Here is a 23,424-nt window from a genome sequence, read left to right as displayed (position 1 = left end):
CTGAATGTATTAACAAGGCAGCCTGTGTCAGTTTTGAGCTAATGAAAGGTTGACAATTAGAGGATTATAAAACTGAGGAAGGATCATGCTCTCTGCCTCTTCCTCAGTATTCTGCAGCTTCTTAAAGACATTTTCTCAACCAAGGTAGTTCAAGAAGTAGCCACGTCCCAGTTCGGATGGAAATGTCATGAGAACTTCAATATATGTTGTTGAGATTTGGTTGTAATTCTCTGAGAATGGATTTTGTTGATGTTTTCTTGCAATGATTACACTGATATGTTGAAATGTTGTTGCAAGTTCAAACAATAACAGTTTTCCCTGGTAATCAGCAAATATCTTACACTCTGGGAAAAGAGATACAAGCGAATGTTGGTCTTCAAACTGAAATAATGGTATTTAATTTTATATTTAAGATACTTGATATTCATTAATTTGCTTTCTGTACCATCATTCATTGATTTTTTTTTTCTTCTCTTCTGATATTTACATATATTTTTATAGCAAGACCATGTTAGAGTTATTCATATTTTCCCATTTATAAAATTGTTAATGTTATTCATGGAGCAACAGATAAGACTACCCTTAAATAAAGTTAATTGCTGTCTACAAATTTTTTTCAATTATCTATGACACGCTAAATTCCAAACCATGAAAAAATGTGGAAATAAGGTACTTGTTGTACTCTAGCACATTTCACCTCTCAGGGGAGAAGTCTTGACTAAAATTCCTCCTGAGAGATGTGCAAAGGAGGCTGTAAAGTGACTCTGTCAAAGTTTATTGTTGTATTATATATTTTTTATTATTTTTGGTTGGTTTGTGTTTGTTTGGTTGGTTGTTTTTTGTTTTTTTTTTTCATTGTGTTATTTTGCTTTCCAATTTATTTTAGTTAAAAGTTATTTAAATTAAAACCTAATTTCTTTTAGTTATTTTTTAATTATGTTTCCTGCCCAATGACAGAAAACAGTTATGATTAAATTGCTGATATCTATAACATAACCAGCATTAAGAAATTCAGTTACTGAGATACATTTTGTTGCTACTTCCTGAGGACTGGAGTGGTACTGAACAGTGCAGGGACAACAGGGAGGATTTGGGGAGTTAGAAAGTGTTTTACTTCTCCAATATGACTTACAAGGAGAATGTGGATGGCACATTGTAATTGTAGACAAGAGTTTGTAATTTACTGGAAAAAAACACGTTTCTCTTGTGCTGACTTAGCAAATATTAAAGCCAAACCCTTTGGTCTTACATACATTTGCTGCCCTTGAAAGGATACAGAATACCTTCAGTAAGTTGGAGTTACCTTAGAATCACTTTTCTCAAGCAGACAAACATCAGGGATAAGTCCCCTAAAGGAAATCAAACACAAGTTACGAAGGTTGCCTCAGAAAATTTCTCCATGGAAATTAAGGAGCTTTCCGGTTCTTTCTAAAGACTTTGCCAGTTCTTTTGCAGGCAAAATTTCCTAACTCTCTCCAGCCAATGGCACAGAAGATAGATACCTGTAAGCTACCTATGAGTCAGACAAAAGGTCTGCAGGAGCATGGAAAGGGAATAACTCATATACATATGCCTGGCTCTCCACCAACTCCATATTCCTACTGTAGGTGAAACAGGGCACTCAAAGCAATGAAATTATTCATAAAATCTTTCTTATACTGCCTTTTTTTTTTTTTTAAACTATTATTCCCTTGCATTTAATACTTCTTGAAAATCCTCATTGCTTATCCCATTCACACATAGTGAATCACCTTGAGGATGCTCTTAACATTCGGGGCTAAGTCTGCAGATTGTCAGCAAATTTGCAAACTTACCAGTCCTTCAGGACTGTAGAGCCCTTCTCCTGCCTCATGCTGATAACGATCCTTTACACTTATCAAAGTCTGTAGTCAAACCACTCATCTCATAACTGTATAAACATTGGTCAGGGAAATAACGTGAAACGATTTTCCAGAACAAAAGGAATAAGATTTGTATTTCCTACATTTAGACATCTACTTGTCTGTAGACATCTGTATCTGTGGTGGTTACTTGGATACTTTATTATAGTCAGTAGAAAACCAGGCATTTGCAGGATGAGATTCCCATCTTCTAAGGCAGTTTTTTTCTAACAAAGGTTACGTGAATAGCTATCTGGAAACGCCTGATTCTCTCTATTTACTATTAAAAACTAACAAACAAACAAAAGAAGTTTTGACAGTTATGTCATGCATAGAGGTCCAAAGTCAGACGATGTGAGTCTTACCAAGAAACCTTCCTATGGCATACTTAATGACAGAGCTATGTTCTGCATCCACTCTAAGTAGACAGGCTTTGTCATAACACATCTAATGTGTTAATGATAACATGCACTGCTGAAAGGTGTTATAATTAATTGTATAGACTCTTTCAACAGCAGAATTCAAACTGTTTACTAATCCTACTCATGGATTGTATTTCTCGGAAGCTACACAAGTGTTAAAAACATTTCAAAACATAAAAATAAAAACTAGAATATATTTTAAGTTATGAAATAACTTCTTAGTTTTGATATTATATTATATTTGCCTGTTGTTGGTGATTAGCTTTTTGAGATTATCAAAGCAAGTGATTTATTGTGAAAAAGTAGATTTCAAAGGCTTAATACATTTTAACATGTTTTATTGTACTGTGCCAAAACGTGCATCCAATACACGTCATACATTATACATTCATTTGTTATTGTTGTCTTTCATAAGCTTCAGTTATGTACTTAAAGAGCAGAGAAATTTAATGTAACTGACAACTAAAACCACAACACAAACAGTAAATTCTTTGATGTGCAAATTAAGATGAAAAATATCTGGCTAAATTAGTTTTGTATTCTAATCACTTAGTGAAAGAAAATAAGACAGGTTCACTTTCAATTTGCTAAAGAGACAGGGAATGAAATGATAGATAACATTAAATGAGTAGTTCAATTATTTTTAGTTCTTCTAAATATCTCACAAATTGAGATGTCAAAAGGTTAAACTGAGCTGTGGAACATTATTATATCCATGCATTATTGATTAAATAGCAACTGTGAACAAGACAAAAATCTTTGTGTGCAAGGCTTTGTACGATAACATCTTTGTTGTGTGCCATATGCAAAATGGAAACAATCTTTACAATAATAAATACCCATTTCCATACTATTTCTCTACTGGTGTTGTGATTTCAGACAATTTCATTAGGTATCAGTTACTTTCTTACTAATGTCACCAGTAATCTTAGGCAAACAAAAAAGAAAAAAAAAGTGCTTGAGAGTTTAAATGAAATGTAATAGTGATTCACTTGTACCAATGCTCAACTTCTTACCAGTGAAAATCACATCCTGCCAAAGAGACAACACTCAAAATATGTATTTTAAATCTATTTAGAATTAAGGGACAAATGTGCATTATCTTATTGGACTTCATATGAATCTAGAGGAATTTATTTTCTGTTCAAGACCCAAAATAATGTCAGTCAAGTGGTACTAAGTTCTGAAGACTCTGAAAAGCTGCCTCATTTTATTCAGAATCAATGAATTAATGTACTGCCATCAATATAATGAAGTAAAATATCTGTGGAAACAGTCATTCTTTATAGCATGAAGGTTACTTTAGCAAAAATGATAGCAATACACACTTATATTCACATGCCACCAAGATCAAAAATTTGAGAAGAGTTGATTTACTGTCTGTATATGGGTAACATAGAATACCATGATGTTTTGGATCCCTAAGAAGAGGCCTTTTTGAATTTGAACTTTTCCCTCTCCTCTCCTCGCCTCCCCTCCCAGTCAACATTGAGCATATCTAAAAAATGATTGTGTTTAGATTTATTTAATGGAAAATAAGTTGGGTTTTTTTTAATGAAAATTTTCATCTTGTTCTACTTTTTTTCTACCGTACAGTGGTTCCCAAATAAACATGTCAGCTACTTATCCCTTAAACTGGCACAATCTAGAGCACATTTCTCTCCAGATTTTGCAAAACAGTCTGTCAAATAAAATCAGCATAATTCACCTATTTGGTGGAGCCTGTATCTGCTTTCCAACCAGACTGTAAGGAATTAGGTCTTACCTCTGCAGTTCTTAAAATCTTATATGTGCACCTTTTTTTCTTTATCTCTCCTGTTGTGCTTTGTGAGATTTTGCAGCAGGAACATCCCTGAAACTGCAGTTTCAGCAGATGTCCCAGGGCAAAGATGGCACAATGAAATGATGAAGTAGGCCCTTCAGAAGGATGAACATTGCTAAACAATTTGTTCATATACGTCTTTGTCTAGCTTCTTAAATTGATTTTAGGGTGGGAGATTGACCCAATTTTCTCTTCATTTGTATGCCTCTAGTGTACTGATTCATGCATCATAGAATTTAAATTATCTTCATTCTGGGAGCTAAAATTTAGTCTTATCTGAAAATCTATCTTCTTTTTAACATGCTTATTCATCACATACACTGATGTATTTCTAACAAGTAAACCTAACAACTAAAATGGATATAATGGACTCATGTCCTTCTATTTCAGAGGAGTTAATTAAAGCATTGTTCTGGTACCAAAAGCTATGGTGTAAAACCTGAAGTTGCACTTTGTCCTCTTGTTCCAAAATCTAGTAAAAGCTGTGGGGTCTTCCTTAGGCAGACAAGAACTTTCATGAGATGCTGAGAGTCTCACAGAGCTGTGAAGGACATTTGGGGAGGGTGCTGATAGAAACAGAGCTCAGATCCATTACTGATGAGCTTCCTGATCAGAGCAGAAAAACAATGTGGAAAAAAAGAGACAGCATCTGTATTTAACCTTGTAAAGATACAACCTTGGATTCAAGGAGATCTTGAAGCACAGACTTCAGCAAGTTGGAGACCTGCTTCACAGGATTGCAGTGACAATATCTTTTACTTCCTTTCCTCACAAAACATCCCTTTTTGGGTTAGTCTTGGGCATGTGAAGGATTCTAGATAGACAGATCTTTCCGTATGAGAGGAGGATAAAGCCACTTCGTTTGTTCAGCCTGGAGAAGAGGAGACTAAGAGGAGACCTCATCACATTCTACAGCTTCTTCACAAGGGGAGGAGGAGAGGCAGACACCAAACTCTTCTCTTTAGAGACCAGTGACAGAACCAGAGAGAATGGAAAGGAAGATGTGCCAGGGGAGGTTCAGTTTGGACATTAGGAAAAGCTTCTTCACCCAGAGGGTGCTGGACACTGGAACAGGCTCCCCAGGGAGATGTCACAGCCCCAAGCCTGACAGTGTTCAAGAAGAGACTGGACAACGTCCTCAGACACATGGTGTGAACTGTGGGGTTGTCCTGTGCAGGAACAGGAGTTGGACTCGATGATTCTTGTGGGTCCCTTTGAACTCAGGTCATTCTGTGATTCTATGATTCTTTGGGGCACTTATGGCCACTGTTCTGTACACTGGATAAGGAAATTGAATTTGGATGGTGTTCCAGACATATTGCCTTGTTTTGTGTTGCTAAGGATGAATGTACATCAAACTCAAGAACGTGTAAAGTCAGAATTTAAACTGAAGTAATGAGGGGTCAGGATAGTGAAAATGATGTCTTCTATTTAGTCACTGTTGTCCATACAAGCTATAGACTTCAAGTTTCCCACATTTCTAGCTGTTCTAATTTGTCACAAATTACCTTACAGCCTTTAATGTTGCAAAACCCAGAAGGATATCTACTTAATGAGGTATTTTCTAGTATCAACTAAGCTTTCTCAAAGGAACCATTATCAGGGAAGGCAGGGTGGAAACATCCTTCTTTTTTGTAGTGTCATAAGAGGAGTTTTAGCTACCTGTTTGTTTCTTTTTTATTATTATTTTTGGTTATTTGTTTTATTTCTTCATTTTTGGATGGAAAGTGCAGTTAGCCCTGGAGAAATCAAAGTTTCAGACTTACAATGGCCCAAAGCAAGAGTGCAACTGTTAAGAAATGATGAAGATAGAGCCATTACACACTGCAATATATTCAAGACTCAGTATTTATCATTATCTGATGAGTGAGGAACAATAATACTGTTTGTCCTGTTTTCACAAAGAATCATGACTGTTGGAGACAAAAGCATAGATAGAGGTTGAGCAATCCTGTATTTCACTATTAAAAATATTATTTTTTTTTCAATTATATTTGTAGACGTCTATAGAAATAGGAAAACAAAAACAAAAACAAAAACAAACACAAACAAACAAAAACACCACCAACAACAACAAAACAGCAGGGAAAGGAAACTCAGAATATCCCGGCACAGCTGATGTATTTTTTTTCATGGAGTGACTAGATCTATTTGGAAGTGTTCACCTATGGCAATCAGTCCTGTAAATATAAATTATGGTTTTCATGCCAGTTCCATGTACAACTCGAGCACCTGTTACAGGAAGCAGCACTCCCTCATGTTTGCAAGTTGCTGTTAAACACTGATGAGGATTCAGAGGCAAATTCACAAAGACACTGACCATCAAGGAAAGAGAGGGAAATAGAAAGAGAAGGCTTGAATGGTCTAAGAAGATTAATTCTCTCCATATCACTGGCATCTTTTGCACTAGATTTGAAAGCTGGTATATCTTTATATTACAAAACAAAAGAAAACAAACCCAAAACATCAACAAACAAACAAACAAACAAACAAAACAATGACAGGACCTCCACAAAACAATCCACCCCTCAAAAAAAACCTAACCAACCAAGGCCTTCCTCGTCAGTTTCTTGTGTCTTATTTTTGTTGTATTATCTTTGCCTCCAGGAGCTCCTGTAATTTAATACAGCATCCTTGGACACAGAAAGAAGTATTTTATTGTGTAAGGAGTTACTTCTAGTTCAATGGGATAGAGCACTCAGTGAATAAATGGCTGGTTCCCTGTTTGTTGTTCAGTTTACAAACAAGTAGAAACACTTAAGTACTAAAGAAGCTACCTGAGCTGTTGTGAGAAGGCTCACTTCAGATTTGATTCAAGATTGATCTGGAAGTCCAAGCTAGCTCTTACCTGAAATTAAGCAGTTAATCTGCCCTCAAACACCGTTACAAGGGATGAAAAACAATTATTGCATCTTCAGCTGAGTACCCCACTTAAGAGAGACAGGCTAAGAAGATAACAAAGAAAGTAAGTAGCAAGACTGTATGAAGCCAAATATGTTGGTATAAACATATGAATAAACCCTGTTTTGTCTGGGAACTGTTTTCCAGTGCTGATTTAGTGCAGCATTTCCCAGTTTCACGATGTTGTTTTACATAAGTTTCTCTCACTCTATACTGTCCAGACACTTGTTGTTCTAATGTATTTTAGCAGCAATACAAGAGTGGAGTTTAGAGTTAACAAAAAAGAAAAACAATACAAAAGTTTTTTGTTTGTTTGTTTTCAAAGTAAATTTGAAGTATGTGATGCACAATGAAAAAGGGAGGAAAATACTCAATAAATTGCATCCTTAATGGTGTCAACTTCGCATTTCACCTCAGTTAGCTGAAGTAAAACATGTTGTGTTAAATACATAAAGGGAAAGAAGAGAGAGCTGCCAAAATGCTGTTCCTCTGGACAGAAGAATATTATTCTTAGAACTCTGTAAAGAAACTAGCAATTGATGACGACTGTGAGACAAGAATTTGCTCTCATTTTCTCCAGCCAAGCAAGAACAAGGAAAAATTGACTACCCTAATCAGTCCTGTCTCATTCGAAATATCTGATCCGGTTCGGTTCAGAGCACTGAACCTCTGCAAGAGAACAGACAGAGAGAAGATGTGATTTTCAAAGAAGAGATTTCTGCTTGCACACCCTGCAGCAGATTATCTTCTTGCAGCTGAAAGGGCACTGGAGTTCTTCAGTTACCACTCCCAGCCCCAGAGCTGGCTGTGCTGCTCTCTTCTATCAGCTTTGTCCTCCAAGAAAAGTTTTTGCCCAGTCCTTAAGAATGGTAAATGATGACAGAAAAAGAAGTTTTTGCCTTTATTCTCTACATAAACACCTGGCACAACTTTGTCTTCTGTACCTACCAGCAGATGAAATTTGAGCAATGTATTTTTGCCATTTTTATGTTTTGAAGATGCCATTATTGCTCAATGCAATCAGCTTTGAATAAAATGACTTTATTGAGGGAAAAGAGTATATCTGAAGAAAAGAAAAAAAACCCAACCAAACAACAAAAACATGTTGCAGGATGAGGATGTCTCAGAGTTAGATGTCAGGAAAAAGTAAAATCTGACTGCATACATCTTTGTAGAAAGCATTTGTTTAGGCAGTCATTATGATTTATTCCAAAGGATCTTTAACTCATCTTTCAGAAACCAGCAGGGCTAAGCCTAGAAAGAAATAATATAAAAGAGAAATGTTGTAATGCAAGGACAAATGATCTTATCTGAAAATGGTACAGGACCTTCCTACCTTCTGGACTTAATTTAAAAATATTGATACATTATATAAGGGAAAAAATAAATAAAATAACTGTTTGGCTATCTGTTATGTACTGGTTTATATTCATTTTATCATTAACTGAAAAAGCTATAAAAAAAAGATAATGGAATTTCATGTCTTCTTGACTTTCCTGGAACTATTCTTTTAAAGTGGTCTCTTAAGCATGCTAGTTGGGTTGTATGGAGGGACTTTTCCAGGTTTGTTTACAAGCACAATGTTACAATGTCCAGTCACTGGTTCCATTAGATTAAGGAATACTCTTCCCATTAAGAATTATTATTCCTGCATCTATGATCAGTCGCTGAGTAGTAAGGTGCAATATTTTAGAACATACCAAATGGTACTACATGTAAACATTAACGATCGTCTCAAAACTCACTCAGAGTGTTTTGCTTCAAGCACATTTTATAAAAATCTCAATTTTCTTGGAAGTCAGGCAAGCAGCTGCAAACAGAACCTAACACACCTGGTGAAGTAATGTCCTATTGTAGTATACATATAAATCAATGGGCCAAGATAGAGGTGTTTGCCTAACTCCTTCTATTTAGCAGTTTTTCAGCTGCATACCTTCAGGATTTATAATTTGCCAAATGACAGCAATTCAGAGACTTATTAATGAAACGTGTTTTACTAGTAGTTAGTGTCAACACATGGCAGTGGAAGAAGCAGGATGGAATGAGATTTAGTGAGTCATAGGCAGACTAAGATTATAAATCTGGAGTTGAGCATTCACTGAAAAATTCTGATTTTTCTAAGTGGAAATTTTATGAAGAACAGACAATGCTTGAAAGCAGAGGGAATTTTCTCAGCCTCATGATAGAAAGGATCAAAGCAAAGAGACCTGTGATTAGCTAACTGTCCAAGCGCAAGTGTACTCAGCCATGAGAGGCCTCATTTCAAGTTTTTGCTTGATATGATTCAGATCAAAGTCTCCTGCATTCTAGCTGAATGCCCTAAATTCCACATTATAAAATAATTCTCTCTTTACCTAAGTGAATTTTTAATTATTCTGTAAAGTGGAAGAGAGAAAATGAGAGAAATCCAATTAAAGATACAAAATATCAAAGTGCTTAGTGACAAACTTGCCTAAATATAAGGTTTATTTTTTCAGCAGAGATTTCACCCTAGGTTTTCCAGACTGCTTTAGCACTCTGTCTATTACAGGTCTTGTCCAAAGAAGAGGTGTTTTCAGAGAGCAAGGGCTAAAGGCTTCAGTTTCACCCTGAAAATGTTAAATAAAACTGTGATCATTATTGGAAAACAAGTATTTGTAACCTGAGGCAACTTTCTAAATTACTTTTTTCTCGGGTCTCTCTAAGTTCCCTTCAATTCAACAGCTAAATTGTGACAGTTTCCCCACTCCTGAATTATCCTCAGCCCCCAATGTCTGGGCAGTGTGGAAAATATTTTATGAAAAAAAAAGAAAAAAAAAAAAATTGGAAAGTGTCTGTCAAGCAAAATAAGCGGTTAAAGCAAACTTTTTTTTTTTTTTTTCTGATTCTTCCCTTTTTCCAGCTCCCCCAAGCCATTTCCCTCAATCAGATTTAGTAACCAGGGTATGCAAGCAGCAACCCATCTACTTATCAATGGGCAGTTCTAACTACACATTTACTTAAGCATTCAAGCTACATGGCAGGTCTCAGCTGCTTATTGATTTTACTCCATTAAAATGTATGGTTTTGTTTAGCATTGAAAAAGTGAACGATTTTCCTGACACCAATCACTTGTTTAATAGTCTTGGAATAACCTATATTTCATTAAAATGATGATTTAGTACACATCAAGACTCTCCTGTCTTCTTAACTATTGATTTAAGGCAGTTTAACACTTGTATAGCATATAATAAATTGGTCTGGACTGGCAGCACTTTGTTATAAAGCCATTCCTAACTATATAAACACTGAATTGGCATATATTAGAGATACTCCTCAGATTAGTTTCTGGGAAAGGATCTTTCCTACCAAGACAGAGTCAGTATTTTTTTTTTTTTTTAAGCCTCATAAAATTTTTACATAAGTAGAAGGTACCACAATCAATATTCATAGCATGATTTATAGGAGGAAGAAGCTTTCCACTAAATCCTGACCATAAACCCAGTACTGTAAAGTATTTAGTACAGTAATCCATCTCATGGATATTTTAAACTGGGCATTAATGGTACTGAAAAGTCGAAAGGCAGTGAATCACCTGTATTAGCGAGAAGTTGTTAGGAACTTTATTAGTAGAAATTATTCAAACATACCTAAGGCCCTTAGCTCTTCATTCTCCAATCAGTGACTCCTTATTTTCTCACAGGTTTTTCCTGATCACTTTTTTAGCTGCTGGTATCACTGAAATCTTGCTTTGACATGATGCAATAGATTAATCGTCCCCGTGTTTACAAGACAGCAAACAGCAAACAGAAGCTGGTTTCAAACATCATCTGATTTATGAGCTGCCAGGAGATACTCCCCTGCTATTGTCATACCACTTCAACTCACCTGAAGAATTCAAAGCAGGCTCAGTTAAGACTTTACAAAATTATTTTCCGAGAAGCCTTCTGTGAACACCCAAAAGAAGAATGCACAAGAAAAGACTGTTGGAGATATTAGTTGTTCCCACACTTACAACAGGATGATAATACTCCAACTATGTTAGTCTCTTCCCTGAAATTACAGTGTCTGAAGTCAATAGCTGGATTTAGTCATATTAAAAGTGCAGTTTCAAATCTGTTGCTGTTTCATAGGGCAGCTAGCATCACAAATGGGAAAAAATCTTTACAATGAAGGCAGCAGTTTGTTTGCTGCTTCTCAAGTACATACAAAGAGTCATTTCCTTCCATTGCCCATCTAGAAAGAGAAACAAGGGGAAGAAAACAGCTCATTTTAAGTAGAAAAATATGATGGCTAAAGGAGACAAATGTTCAGGAAGAGCCAGATGAGGTTTGGAGCCTTTTTCCTTCTAAATTGGATTTCAAGATGATGATGACAGCCCTGAGAGATAGTAGAGTGATATCATTATTTTATTTTTTTCAAAGAGCAACATCAGAGTAGAGAGACCTAAAGGCAAGCAATAGTGACTTACTGTTTGAGAAATTTACAGACAGAAATGATGACTCTCTTCTACTACTGTACAAGATTTAACTAGATAAACAGCACTGCTCATACAATGTGATTTGGACAATCCTGGGAAGAATTCGCCCTATTGAACAAGACAGAGAAATACAGAAAGAATACAGCCAATATGGCACAACTAGCATGTTTCAAGAAACTCACTGCTATCCACCCTTTTTATGGTGGGAACACAGTGGGCCACAGCAGGTCTGAATTGTCCCAGTGGCTTTTATGCTACTCATAGACATTACAATGATGTCCCTTGTCCTAAACCAATGTTGTGAAGCTATTCAGTATTATGTTTCCTACTAGTCATGGTGACAATTAGCAAATTTAATCCATATGTTTTCTACTTAGTGTAAGAAAAGCATATGAAGTATGTATTATTGAATGCTTCTCATTAAATGAGGTATATATATTAACTACAAGAAAATAATACTTTGTAGTGTAGTCACAACTGAAACAGATATTAGGTATGATAAGCACATTTGCTAAAACCATGTTGTAAAAAGCAAGCAAAACACACAATACCACTGAGTGCAAAGTGCACATCATGACTCATGAAATGTTTATCAAGAAGTACTAATATAGATAAAAGAAAACTCTGTGATCAGTTTCTAGTTCACTTCTTTTTACAAATTGATGGTGGCAATATTGCCTCAGCACTCTCAGGCTCTTTCTTCATCATATTTGTTTAGTTTTTGTTTGTTTATTTGTTTGTTTTTTTCCATCTTCCCTGTGTAATCTTCTAGTCTACATGTACAGTGGTCTGTAGGTGCGTTGGCACCCACTCACCTTGGTCCCCATTGTCAGGCAAATCAGACACCTCTTGTCTCTCAGCAGTTCTCCTTTGCTGTTCCAAGGGCCTGTATTTTATTTGATGGAAACCCAAAGTGTAAGGAAGTCATGGACAAAGCTGTGTCTACATCTTGGGCTGGTAGAAGGAAAGAAGAGACAGGATCAGCTTATACCTCGAGGTCCTTACATATAACATGTCTATGTGAGGATATTGACACATGTGCAAGGAATCTCAGTTTCCATTATAGGCAGTGGGCAGCCAGGGTTTTATTCAGTTCCCTAAACATCTGTCTGGGACCGGTGGGTTTGACTGAGGGCTTACAGCAGATCCACATGACTCTGAGGCAGCATGTGTAAGGCAGGCAGGTTATATGGGAGTAGCTCAAATGGCACCACATGACTATTTTTAGGTAACTGAATAACACACTTAATTAGCAGAGTCTAGAGTACAATTCAAGCACCTCTAAAATAAACTTCTACAGTCATGTAAATCGTTATTCAGACACCAGTGACTGATTAGAGCTCCTTTGAGTATAGTGGGAACTTAGACATCTGGTGCAGACGTAGACACTTCACCTTAGATGTCTTAATCACTCAGTGAATCTGCTTTTTTTTATATGAAACAGGACCTAAGAGAGTGAGGGTTTAGTAGATCAAGCATAGCCTCATTCATACTATCCAAAAACCATCTCCACGGCACAGTGCAGTGACCTGAATGAAAGCATATGTCAGCTCTGGATAAACTCCTCTGGTGACCAGTAGTAGGATAACCATAATAGTATTGTGCTCTTCAGGGTTTGTATGCCAAGTTTCTCATTCGGAGCTTGTTCAGGTACTTCTCAACATTGCACTATACCTTTCTGATATATCCTAAATGCCTTTCAGTAGTGTGTTAAGTGATGTAGCTAACATCTGTCACATGTAATTTGTCCTCTCTTTTCCACTCCCCAAGGGAGAAATTATGCATGCAGTGTAGCGTTTTGGTTTAGTTAAGAATGCCTCCTTGCTGTTTACACATAAAAGGTGCTGGGACAGCGTAGCTGTAAGATGAAGGTTTCCTGCTGTGAATTCAGAGCTCTGAGTTTTTGCCCTATTTTGAACCTTCAAGAAAAGCTGGCCTTGTGCTTAACCACTTGTAAATGACTTCCCATGTAGGGCAGTCAAAAGGGAAAAGTATTTTACTACTCACAAGACTTTCTTTTGTTTATCTGACTGAGAACACTAACGTGCTGATAATTAACAGTTTGCTGAAAGGTGGTAAGACCTTCTGACCTCCTGATCTATCCATGATGGTTGCTGTGCATACGGTGGGAAGGTAGGAGCAAAATAACATGTTTTATGAAAGGAAGAGAGAACAGCAAGCTTTACAATGACCCTAATTTTCTGCTACAGTTTGTTCCATGTTATCATACTGGTATTGAAGATATCTCTGCAAAAATGTGCATCTGAAGCAAGATTTTAGTTCTGCCTTTTTTCTGCTATTAGTAGGTGAAGTATTAAAAGCTATCATTATGGCTAGAAACAGAATTTAAGAAAAAAACACCATAACCTATGCTATACGTGTGTTGAGGTAAATCCGGTAAGTACAACAGATCCACGGGGAGAAAGCTCACTCTTCTGAGCTGACCAATTTAGAGATTCTCATGCTTTGCAGGAATAGCTGAATATTATGTGAAATGAAGTTCTGACCCATTTAAAATTTATTCTGCTATAGATGTAAATTCATCTGAATTTAGCTAAGTTCAGATCCTTCCTGAACAGGAAAGACAAATCACGTAATCTGATGTTGGACCCTGCAGCCTATCTGCTAGAGCTTTGTTTATGCTCATATTTGCTTTTGTGAGGACATATCTGAAAGGATGGGTTTCCAGTGTTTATCAGTTTAAAATTTCTCAGAAATTTCTCCCTCGTACCTATGTAGTATCTTGTTCTTTTTTTTTTTTTTCCTGAATATCCCAATGAAATAAATTCCCAGCAGTGTACTGATGCAACCTCTACTTTCTGAGGATGGTTTGAGGGGAAAAGAGAGAACAAAGTTAGTTGTTGTCTTTTTGCATATAATTCCTAGGTGTTTATAATACAGTGTGCTATAATGATAATTCTGTCCTTCAGAACTGAGCTGACATTTTAAAAAGAATAGTAAAGAAATTCTCTGGTATGCACCTATCTAGATTCCAGACAAAACATTTGACTTGTGCAGTTCTGATTCAAATCAAAATTCAACTCCATCAACCCACAGGCATTTGCTTTTTTTAGAGTTCATAACCAACTCTTCAATTGAGTGTAGGCAGCAAAAATAGTTATGAAGGTTAACTCCAACTCTCTGTACTGAATTTCTCCCTACCTTTTAACCTCCTTAAAATGGGAAGGGAGGAGGAAATTTAGTCAAGGTCTTCTGCCTGCTCTTCTCAGCATAATGAATCCTCCCCCATATTCATTTAGTTCATTCCCACTATAAAAATGACTTTTTCAATCAAAGCATTGTACTCCTTCCAAAGACATTAAGCCAAACGACAGAACATGAGCTGAAATGACAAGGACAAGCTTACTCAGTGCAAGGCAAGGGGAGTTTCTAAAGTGAAAGATTGAAAATGAATACATACCAGGACTTTGCCCAAGGACTCTAAGCAAATTGTTCCTACAGAGAACACAATTCACATCAGGATAGGCGAAAAATTAGGTAGTGAACAAGAAAAATCTCTACTACCTGGTTTGTTGTTTTGTTTTTCTGCTTATTTGTCGTGAATAGTTCTGCTCATTATTTATGGAGTTTGAACTTTTAAGCACCCAAGGCCCAGATAAACCTCAGAACTCAGAATTAAAAAGCTAAGCTCATTCTACAATCAAAGGAGGGAATGGACCATCTCAGGCTGAGACTCATGGGACCAGGCATAGAGAATGTGTGGATTAATAAACAGAAAATCAAGAACACCTTTAGGAGAAGCATGTCTGTTGTCTACATTCTGACAGACTAGTAACTTATCTGAAGAACTAAGTGCCTACACAAAGTTTAGGACTCTTGGAATCAGGTGTCTAGGTATTAGTAAATGGATGATGGCTTCACTTTTGTCAAGTAGCAGGGCTTCATACTTTTTCTTAAAAGAAAATATATGGCTATATCAACACAAGTTTGCACCACTTGCCATGAAAACCTGTTACCTTAGCTTACCTTGGCTCACCTAAACCCAGGAGAGTCAAACCCACATCTGTCACATCCCCGAAGAGGGTTATTTTTGAGACCTGGGTTATGCTTCTCTGAACTCTTCCTACTGAAGTCTTGCTACTATCCACAACGAAATGCAAAGTTCCTAGGGCAAGGGAGGCAAAAACCAAAAAGGAACCTGAATCTGTGGCCTTGTGGTTACAGCTTTACACAGGCATCAATAGTAATCTATGTTTTCAGTGTGAAACAAAAAATAATGGAAAGCATTTCTAATCTAAAGTAGGCGAGCTGGGACTCTGCCTTTAAAACACTGTATAATATGAAATCTAACTGCTACGCAGTGCTGGTAAAAGGTTTATGAACCACTTTGTGTTTGTAGTCACTGTTCCTGGTTATCAATCACTGCATGTTTGAAAATGATCCTTCATATTGTGTACCCCGAAGGAAGAAACAAGCAACAAAGACCTAAGCAGATTTCTGACATGATAAACCACAACTTATCTGAGAGCCATCAGAGGCCATTGTGCCAGCCAGCTCTCAGGGAATATTTTTTTTTACATAACTAACCTGATAATGAGAATATTTATATACTAACAAATCTCAGCCCATGCATTGAAAAGCCAAGGAACTGGTTGTCTCCTTAGAAACAAATGCTTCGCATTTGCATTGATAAAATTAATTTGCTTTCATTCAGGATAAATTATTTAGCCATTGGATATGGCCTTTTTTTTTTTTTTTCTGTTCAAGTATATATGCTCACAATACTTCAAAGGATTATTGTAGTACTGTTTTGTGTTTGTTTTTTATTTTTCTTCCCATTATTAGTTTTAAAAATCACAGTGTGTCACACACATCAAAGCAAGCATTGTCTGTAACCGATTCAGCTTTCTATGTGGTACAGCCTCCCACTGCTACACATGCAGGCTTTGAGGATGAGATCCATCCCAAAACTCTGCATGCATAATCTGGCAGTCAACACAAACCCTTCTTACAAGGCAATCTCATCCTCCAGTTAGAAAGAAGGAGGCAGGGTATTCTGCTAGCTATCATTTTGAGATGACATGGGATAAAGATTTTCCTGCAGCTCCTCCTTCATCAGAAATTTGTTCCAAAAAAAAAAAAAAAATTATTATTCTAACATTTTCAGAATGAATCCATATATATTTAGATCGCTTTATTATTTTTAGTGCATTATGAAGCAAGATATTTCTATGCGGCAAGATTGTCAGGAAAAAAAAACAAAATAAAATTTAAAAATAAACAGCTAAGCTCTAGCTATTTCTTTCTGTCACCGTCTTCTCCTTTTATTATTAGTTTTTGTCAGAAGAATTTTCACATTTGAAGAAAATTTTTCTCTGGCTATAACTGAAACTGAATTCTGAAAACATTTGTGAGAAATGTTTACATTTTTCTGCAGCATTTTACTTCAGACATTATTATATTTCACAAACCAGACACAACCAAATCCTGGTGACTCACAACTTAGAAACCTCTAATTTCTTCTAACAGAACTTTTTTTTTTCGTTCTCAGTCATTAAACACGTCAGAATACCCAATACTTGTTTCATTCAACAGAAATAGGAAAATTCTGTGTTTAAAAAATAAATTCTGGAAACAATGTAGTCGTTTACAAAGAAATTTCCAGACCATTCTAGTCAGTGTCTTCACCTTAACCTGCTTTCCATTCTATTTATTAGAGACATAAGTTTGAAAAATGTTCTCCTTCTTTTGATAATGATTTGACACCTATAGGTAAAATGAGCTAATATCCTGTCTTCAGCATTATCTTCTAATATATTGCTCTAGAAACAGTCAAGAACATCTGTTTCAGAGATGGGAGATAATGTTGTTTTTTTTACCAGGTGACATTCTCCTTTAGTTAGTCTTAAACACATGATAAACTGATTTTTTTTTACATCCCCCTAATGTCATCAAACATTGTAGCACATTTCTAAAAACACAACAAGGCTGAATTTTTGCTAAAAACTGCAAAATTCATAGAATTGTACAATCACAGAATTATAGAATAGTTTGGGTTGGAAAGGACCCTTAAAGGTCATCTAGTCCAACACCCCTGCAATAAGCAGGGACACCTTCAACCAGATCAGGTTGCTCAGAGCCCCGTCCAGCCTGGCCTTGAATGTGGCCAGGGCCAGGGCATGGACCACCTCTCTAGGAAACCTGGGCCAGTGTTTCACCACACTTGTCGTAAAAAATTTCATCCTCACATGTAACCTGGATCTCCCCTCTTCTAGTTTAAAACCTGCTAAATATCTGTCCCCATGTTTCTTATAGGCCCCTTTTAAATACTGAAAGGCTGCAATAAGATCTTGCCAGAGCCTTCTCTTCTCCACACTGAACAACCCCCACTCTCTAAGCCTGTCTTAATAGGACAGGTGTTCCAGCCCTCTGATCATCTTGGTGGCCTCCTCTGGCCCCTCTCCAACAGGTCCATGTCTTTCCTGTACTGAGGGCTCCAGAGCTGGACACAGGACTCCAGGTGGGTTCTCACCAGAGTAGAGCAGAGGGACAGAATGTCCTCCCTCAACCGCCTGGCCCTGGTGCTTTTGGTGCAGCTCAAGATATTATTTGCCTTCTGGGCTGCAAGCACACATCAGCTCATGTCCAGTCTTTCATCCACCAGTATCCCCAAGTCCTTCTCAGCAGCTCTCAACTGCTCTCAAACCCTCCATTTCACAGCCTGTATTGACACCAGGGCTTGCCCTGACCCAGGTGCAGAATCTTGCTTTGTTGGATCTCATGAGGTTTGCTAGTTCCAGCTAATTTTAATCTGTCTTGGGAAATGACAGCAAATTACAAACACAGGGGTATCAAAGAACCCACAAATCAGTTCATTCATTTTGCCATCTGACTGTGAACAGCTGGAAATTAGGATCTACAAAGTATGTGCAATCACAGCGCAATGACAGCATTTTTTTTTTATGTATGTAAACAAGATGATTGATTATATATGGACAAATGAGCTTGCCTGTAAACAAAATAATCACAACCTTTAACTGCGTTGTGATCTTCAAAGGCATTTAAGACGAACAACCTACGAATCAAAACACCAAGTGATGACTCCTTATCTGATTTTATTTTTTTAATCCCCATTGCAGTCATCAAAGCTCTGCATGGACATTTGTCACTTTATACAACTTGAGACCCTTATTCTGTACCTGCATTTTGATACCGTCTCCTTCAAAGGAGACATTTTTTTTTCCTGAGCTACAGAAAAGCAATCAAGGTAGGCAATGCATGGGAAAAGGGTGACACTTTGTGGCAATGAAAGAGAACTAAAGTCCTTTCATCCTTTTGTATCTCATTCTTCTTGTACTGATCTTCCTGATATCATAAAAATGTAGAAGAGACAGAAGTAAGATGGACATTGGCCATGATTATACATAGCTGTTATTAAAAACAAAACAAAACATCCAAACCAACAACATGAGAATGACTTTGAGGACACGCCTGTGAAATCACAGCTAAACAAGTCATTGTAAAGGTTACCATGAGTTTTGTTTGAAGTCCATCATATTCTATTCAGGCACATTAGCAAAAGGTATTTTAGGAAATAAGACTTTGGGGAAGATTTTGCATCTCCCAAAACCTAATTAAGTGTTTTCCTTTCTAGAGAATGGTATTTCCTAAACAACTTCTTGTAAGCTCAGCCACTCTTACCAGATCTTTAATTAAATTAATGGAAGATTCAGTCTGTCTGCAGAAAACTCACCAATGACCAAACCTAGATTTATGGAAAAGGTGAGACATAAAGTCTGATATTGATTTTAAAAACTATGTACAATACAACGAAAACAATGAAGGTTGAAGAAAATTATCAGTCCTGTAGTGAACAACTCAAATTTTATAAGCCACATCATAAGTGCATCTGGATTGCCTATTGCTCTATATTTGTAGGCATTAAAATACAGAATGCCAACAGTCTGGAAAGGAAGAGATGAGCCTTTAAACTACTTGTACTGTTACTGCGCCCATCTTCTTTTCATCAGGTCAATGCACTAAATGCTGTCTCCATGCACCAGGGTATCTGTAGATATTTTCATTTTGGTATTATAGTAAACAAATCTACTGGTGAGTTATACCCCACCTCACTTGGTAAAGATTATCTTCTTCATCCCCGAATGATACAAGGCAAATACACTAGCTACTAACTGATGTGAATAACATTTCGGTGAAAAAGTACCTTCCCAGTTCCTTGGGTCACTGGTAGGACCATTTCACTTGCTTATGGTGCAGCTTTACTTCACAACATGACTGTGTCACATAAGCCCAGTTGGCTTTAGCTGCTTCTTCCTATATGAAAAAAAAAAAAAAAAAAAAGGAGTTTGTGTCAGTGACACTGATAAAGAGAGAGCACTCATGCTAAATTGTTTTTTATGGTTCTGTTCCTTCCAGGAATAATACTTCACACTTCTTTGCTTCACAACAGCCATGAAATTAGTGGCATAGTAAGTCCATTCTGCAGAGAGAAAAACTTGGATGCCGAGTGGTTTTCAATGCATTTTGCAATTAACATTGTGGAAAGAAGCAGTAGCTAGAAGCCCTGACTTCAAGAACTCTCTTTTAGCAGACTGTTAACTTTTGACTTGAAATAAAATAGCATTTGCATAGCGATCAAGAGCCAGACTGGGTCATTGTAGTAGACAATCAGACACCAGGCAACGAAAGAATGCAGAGCATTAAACCAGGCAGGAGCAGTCACCCCCTTCAATACATACACCCATGGAATTTTTAATATTGCTGAAAAGAAAAATAAAAATCAAAGGGAGATTATGTGCTGTTCAATCCAGTTACTTCAGGCACTGTCTTTAGCCTGGTGAACCTACTGACTGGCTGATTTCCCAGAGCTCTGTTTAGTCAACAGAGGAGAGGAGGTCCCGGGAGGGTGTCATTCAGAGATCCCAGGATTATGTCTGATTTTAATTTAATGACTGTCTGTGCTGAAGTACAGAAACATTTGATCTGAGTATCTAAGTGCGTGAATGGCTTCAGGTCCTTTCTTGGTTTCCCAGAGGGATTTAAAAGACTTCTTTGCCCTGCGGCATGATTAGTTACACACCTTCTTAATTTCTAACAGACACTTTTCCAATCCTGTTCAAGGACCTCCAGTGATAGAGACCCCACAATTTCCACACAATCAGTCCCCATGCTATACTGGGAAGATTTTGCTGTGGTGTCATTCAGATCAAAACTTCACATTCCTGTATTTAGGTGTTCATAGTGCAGATATCTCCTCTTCTGAATAAGTTGTCTAAGCTCCCACTGCAGTCAGTGAGGAATCAGTCAATTTTTTGTTTCAGTAACTAAAGAAGCTTTTCAGTTTTTCTTCAACTGCTTGGCTTTCTAGGCTCCTGCTTATTCTTGCCACAGTTCTCTTGATTAACTTTTAAATACTGCATGCTAGTAGGTTCACAACATGATGTTCCATCATTTCTTACATGTTACTAGACCTGAAAGGGACTAAATTAATTCACATACCTTAGAGGCTTTTTGGGTTTTTGCTACCCAAAACAAAGATTACTATTTTCTCTTTACAATTTTTCTGGTTCATATTTGACCCAATTGGTTCTCTACCTTTCCTACATATCTGCTACAGTCATATCCCTTGTAACATCTCACTCTTGTCCCCACTTACTGAATTTGATTCCTTTTTCTTGCTTTGTTTGTTTGGTGTGGGGTTTTATTGTGTGTTTTTATTTATTTGGCCGGTTTGGTTTGGTTTGTTTTTTTTAAGACTGTTTTACCAAGATTTCTTTCAATTCTATCCATGTCATCTAGTGTATCTGTTTTCTCTCTCAAGTTCATATGACCAGCAAAATGAAAAAATGAACTCTTTTTTTAATTGTTTATGCAGCTAATTAATGTATTGATCAAATACAAGATAAAACTATGCAAAACTCCACAAATATATTTTTCATCTTTTGAAATTGATAGCTATTTTTTGTGAATGGTTATCATATTCATGTGGTAGTGATTCCTTGTTTTCATGTTTCCATTCCTTGTTTGATAGAATCTTTTGAGACCATGAACCAAAGCCTTTCTAAAATTGTTTCTTTTTCACTATTTACCTTTATCCTCTTTATCCAGAAAGCCTGTAACTCTGTCTTAGAATAAAATTACAGTGGTTTGATGTAATGATATAATTTGGTCTTGTTGATTGCTACTGGTATAGTTCTTCAGTTCTTAAAGTAGAGATAAGTACTAAAAACCTGAGATTATTTTAACTGGAAATATATCAGTTCTTCATAATTACTCCTTCATTTCTGCTTTCCTTATTCAAAGCAGAAACCTCTGAAATCTTATACTTTTATCACTTGTATTTCCAGACATCTGCTAATCATTGACCTTTTACAGGGAAACTTAAGAACAAAATTAACTTGAATTAATCAGATCAAGATTTTCCATGAAGTTTCTGTTGTTACTCAAAGAATGATTTCTTGCTACGCTTGATATCTCTTACACCTTGCACTCCATATCACTCTTTGGTCTTTCGAACTTTCTCTCTACATATTCATGCTATTTTTTAAAATTTTATATTTATATTTACCTTTATTAATGTCAGTTTCTATTTTTTGTTTCTTTTTATATCTGAATTCAAGCTTTAGTCATCTCGTTGTTTTATTAAAATACTTTCCTTACATGCAATGGAATTGTTTGTTTATGTATCTGGTTTATCTTTTTTTTTAAATAAATGTCAAACCTCCTTCAGTCCTGCCTTCAATTCACGTTCTTCTAGAATTTTATCTGGAAGCTATGTGGCACAACTAATGACAGACAATCTTGGTGCACAGTTCTGTGTCTCTTACCCTTTTCCTTTTTTTTTTTTTCTGAATGAATGAGCCTCAGTCATTTTCTATTAATATTGCTGTCATATGTAATTACCTCAAAGTTCTGCTACAACATTTAAATTGTAGCCCTGGTTATGTATTAAAGCTTTAAAAAGTTTCTTTTTTTTTGTTTATCTTCATGCTTCTCATGTCAGTATACAAATATCTAGGATGTTCAGCACACCAATTATTTTCCTCTTGTCCCAGATAGTGTAACCCACATGTGAATAGGTCTATCCTCATTTTCTATGAGGTAAACTACCCTCTAACCAAAGCGTTAATGGAAAGTAACTGCATAGAGGTAGAAGATGAAAATCTCCATCTGATAACACTATGTGTGCAACCTCGTATACTATGTCATTGTATGACTCCTGTCTTTTGGTAAGGTAGCCACATAATCTCCTGTCTTTTTCACCCAGTTTCCAGCAGTAGTTCTATTCCATGTGGCACTGTTTCCCCAGAGTCATGTTCATGATTTTGATAACTCCCAGAGCACATTAAGCATAAACACCCTTCTGGTAGCATCTCATATTCAGGATCATGATCATGGGATATCAAGTTCTGGCAGAAATGTGTCTTTCTGAAACCTAATATGTTTGAGCTACCTCTTTGTGTTTCATCCCAAAGACAGCTGATCTGGATCTCACATTTCTGAAAGAATGAAGCTTTTTCTGCTGTGTCATAGGGACACAAATTTCACCTTCTGTCAGAATCAACATACCCATTCTTGATTTCAAGGTCACCGGTGAGGATAAAATGCATGTTGTGTATCAAAGAAAATGGCATTTAACTTCTTTTTTTGAGGGATCTATCTTATGCTTAGATCTTATGCTTTTTGTATTGTTTGATCAAGTCAATTCCAATAATTAGATAGCTGGCTTCAATACATTGTGCCACTGAGTAACTGACTAAAAACAACATGTCCCAAATATTTCAAAGCATCACTTCCCTTCTGAACATGTGTGATTGTATTTTGTATTTGTATTTGATTTGATTGTATTTGAAAGAAAAAAAGTTAATATATCAGCACAACGTGACTTCTAAATTAAATGAGTTGGATCCTTTTAAAATAATGGTATTTATAAAATACATAGTTATGTAAAAAAAGAAGAAAAAAAAAAAGTCTTATATT

Source organism: Streptopelia decaocto (genome assembly GCF_964273445.1).
Source record: "Streptopelia decaocto genome assembly, chromosome: 2".
NCBI classification, from domain to species: domain Eukaryota; kingdom Metazoa; phylum Chordata; class Aves; order Columbiformes; family Columbidae; genus Streptopelia; species Streptopelia decaocto.
Note: the sequence above shows the minus strand (reverse complement) of the source record.